Below are 3,824 nucleotides of genomic sequence, written 5' to 3'. Positions count from 1 at the left end.
TGCTCCGAAGATGGCTTCAAAATGAAGAAGAAGACTAAAAAAAGCCGTTGGCTATGTCCAACCAGAGGCGCGTGCCTCCAATGAGGGCAGCCAAGCGATCGATTTCGGCCATAGCTTGGGAAACTGTGCCTGTGGTTCAAGTTGTAATATCCGAGACATTATTTAATAATTAGAGTATAAATTTGAGTAAATGATTAATTAAAATTATTTTGGTGTCATTAAAAATGCAAATGAATATTTTTAAAGTCCAAATAAAATAGAAAATAGAAATTATAGAAAAGAAATTAGAAATGAAAAATAAATATAAAAGAAATTATTGAATAAAATAAAATAAAATAAAGAAAAGAAAAGAATTAAAGAATTTAAAATAGAAATAAGAAAATAAAAGAAATAGAAAAAAAAATAATAATAAAATTAAAAGAGAAAAGAAATAGAAATAATTATTAAAAAAAAAAAAACATAAAGGTGAACGCCACGTTCATGAAAAGGCTACCAAAAAAGAAAGAAGAGAAAAGGCCATTCGACCTTTTCTTTTCTTTTTCCAAAAAGGCGGTGCCTCTTCTTCTTATTTTTCTCTTTGCTTTTTATACAAAAACCATGATCTACGGAGATCTAATGGTCCAAACTCAAATCCGACTTCAGTAACGTGATCTACGAAACCCGATCTACGTTTCTACCGATTGGTTTGAAGTATTTTTTGAAAACTCTTGGTCTTTGAGATTTTAGATTAAATCTAAAGATATGTGAGTTTAATTTTATGTGTTCTTAGGATTTGTTGTGTAGAGCTTGCTAAACACTCTCCAAGTGTTGGATTTACATTTGGTGGAATTTTTGGTGAGTTTCCTTAAACCCTAATTTTTGGATATTTAATTTTAATTGAGTTTTATGTGAGTAACCCTTAGTAAAAGCTATTGGGTTAATAATATTGTATTTGGGGTATTATTTTATAAATTATGATTTAAAGTTAGAAACCTTAATTTGATGAGTTAAATTAATTTTGGGGTTTTTGAGTGATTAAAATCTAGATCGTTAAATTATGTTAATAAATTGGTAATTATTGTAAAAAGATTAGTAAACGTAATTTTAGGGTTAATGTTGTTTTAATACAGTAGTATTTTATGTGACTAGATTAATGAGCATAATATTAGAGTTAATGATATTGAGAAAATGTTAGTGAGAAATAATTTAGAGATAAATGAATATAATTTTAGGGCTAATCTTACTATAAAAGTGTCAGTAAAAATAATTTATGGGTTAGTGAAATTAATTACGGGTTAGTAATTAATAATATGAGTAAAAAATCAAATAGTGATTTTAATATCTAACCCTTAGTAAATACTTTGGGTTAGTATTGTTTAAGTTTTAGTTAATGTCTAGGATTTATGGGTAGGCATTTGGAACCCTTAAAATATTATGGGTTTTCAATGGGTTAGCTCTTGAGCAATTTAAGAGCTAAATGTGAGTCCAATATTAGAAGTTGTCAATAATGTGCAATGAATTATTTTTCAGTGACGTATTGCAAGGTGATGTCTAGGAAACCTAGTGCTTAATATCCGTGCAGCCAGGTGATATTTTACTCACTAAGAAACTATTATTTTTATATATATTAGAATTGCAAAATATATGTGTTTTATAAATCCGAACCAACTGTATGTTGAGTATATTTGTTTGGTTGATTTGAGTAGTTTCAATTATCTTCAAATAATATCAATGATGTTATGAGATGATGTATGAGTGAAAGGAGTTGAATTGATTTAAAGTGTTCGAATGGGTGCTGTTGTTGAGATTTAAATTATGCAAAGAAGAATGATAAAAATTCATATTGATTGGTTTATCGTATTTGAAGAAAGCATGATTTGTAAAGAATAGGAGTATAGTTTGAATGATAAAAATTACATGTTGATTGGTTTATCAAAAAATCATGATTTTTAAAGAATAGGAGTATAGAGTTTGAATTGTAAAGCATAAAGCATGTGCATAAAAATGAAAGGGAGGGTAAACCCCTCATAAGAATGAAATGGAAGGTAAGTCTCAAAGGAATGAAAGGGAGGGTAAATCTCAAAAGAATTAAAGAGAGGGTAAACCTCACAAGGGATGAAAAGACAATCATGAGCATGCATATCAAAGTTTAAATTGTGTAATGTTTTCATGATATAGAATATTATAGATTTTTACGCTAGACGTATTAGTATGCTTAAGAGTTTTAATGGCAAAAGAGCTTATGTATACTGCTATCGTCTGGTTGCATGATTTTAGAACATTGAGCTTGGAGGTATAAGAGTATTGTCATGGTTCGGTATAAGTAATACAGTGTCCTAGGAGTAGGTAGATGGATTGTCGTGGCACATTAGTAAGAAGTGCTTGGATATCAGAGTCTTACTCTAGTAACCGCATGGACAACTATGTGCCTTGACATGAAGTTGTAATGCCCTAGGATTCGGTGTTAACCATATTCGGGAAATGACAGTAAGCTCGTACTAAAGAGCGAGATGGCATGTTTTAAGCTTAGTGTACTTTGATGTGATGCTATTGGTTGGGATATCAGTGTGACTTGGGAGTAGGTAGATGGATTGTCGTGGCACATCAGTAAGAATTGCTTGGATATCAGAGTCTTACTCTAGTAACCGTATGGACAACTATGTGCTTTGACATGAAGTTGTAATGCCCTGAGGCACGGTGTTATCATAGTTAATAACGTTAGATCTCTGTGCATTTGAGCTACCAACATAAAAGTATTATTGTAGGTGGGTATATACGTAGTTGCTTCCAAGCCAATGGAACTCCTATGGGTCCAACTACATAGTATGTTTTAAATATTTTTCTGATAGTCGGTGTTTGCTATATCAACTATGGGGGTTTTCAAACAAAATTTTATAAATTGGTAGCTGTTATAGTGTACGCGAGACTAAAAAGAAAAAGTTGGTTCTTTGCAAAAACTCAGTTAGTTTAATATTACTGAGGTCTCAGTATGTTTTATGCGGAGATGGTGGGCTCATAATTCCACCTGTGCGGATGCGGCAACCCCCGCAACCGTGCAGACATTAATGCTTTGGTTGCAGGTTTTGCGGATATAGATATTGACTCATCCACCTAGTGTATGGGATGTTATGATTGGAGCACATCGCGACAGTCATAAGTCATGGACTCATGGGTAGTTCGCATTGTAGGTATTTTATTTATGGCTAATGTCCTATGTGGCATATGTATTTATAGAGCCTGTATTCTAATATGTATTTAATGTAATATGTTTTATAAGCTTTAATCAGTTAAGACATGTAAATGGTTCTTGTTGTTGATAACAGTTATGTATTAGATGTATTTCCGTTTTTGATATGTGTTTCGCTACACATTGATATTTATATTCCGCTGTGTTAGATGTAACTCTGAATATCAGGTACATGTTATGGAGCGTGTACATTATGTTGGCTGAGCGACACGTAGTCGTGCCACTCTGAAGATCCGTTTGGATGATTTAAAAAAAAAAAAAAAAAAAAAAAAGGGGTCGTCACACAAGTCGAGGACATTGCGAGACTGCGGAGGGTTCAATTCTGAAAGATCCAATAGATCGGGAGCTGCCCAGAAAGAGACGATGATTTTTCCCGCCTTTCGTCTAGTGGAGGAGCCCCTACCCGAGATGAGAAGAAATTTGACTCCTCCTCGAGTGGTTGAAGAAGAAACTATTGTAGCCGACTTGTAATTGGCCACTCCTTTTCGGGTGAAGACTTGCGCGAGGAAGCGTACAGCTATAGAAAAAGGGAAACGAAAGGCCGATGAAGCTGCAAAAAGGCCTCGACTTGCCTCCAATTCGACTGTATACCTATTTA

General features: G+C 33.2%; 1 long non-coding RNA gene across 1 annotated transcript; it reads left to right on the top strand.

The window, feature by feature from the left end:
• Positions 1–721: 721 nt before the first annotated feature.
• Positions 722–3,102, top strand: LOC133881709 (uncharacterized). The gene is made up of 3 exons (XR_009902581.1): positions 722–834; positions 1,510–1,565; positions 3,039–3,102. It is a non-coding gene; the product is annotated as an uncharacterized LOC133881709 (long non-coding RNA).
• Positions 3,103–3,824: the final 722 nt, after the last annotated feature.

Source organism: Alnus glutinosa, chromosome 11, assembly GCF_958979055.1.
Source record: "Alnus glutinosa chromosome 11, dhAlnGlut1.1, whole genome shotgun sequence".
NCBI classification, from domain to species: domain Eukaryota; kingdom Viridiplantae; phylum Streptophyta; class Magnoliopsida; order Fagales; family Betulaceae; genus Alnus; species Alnus glutinosa.
Note: the sequence above shows the minus strand (reverse complement) of the source record. Positions and strands in the feature narration are given on the sequence as shown.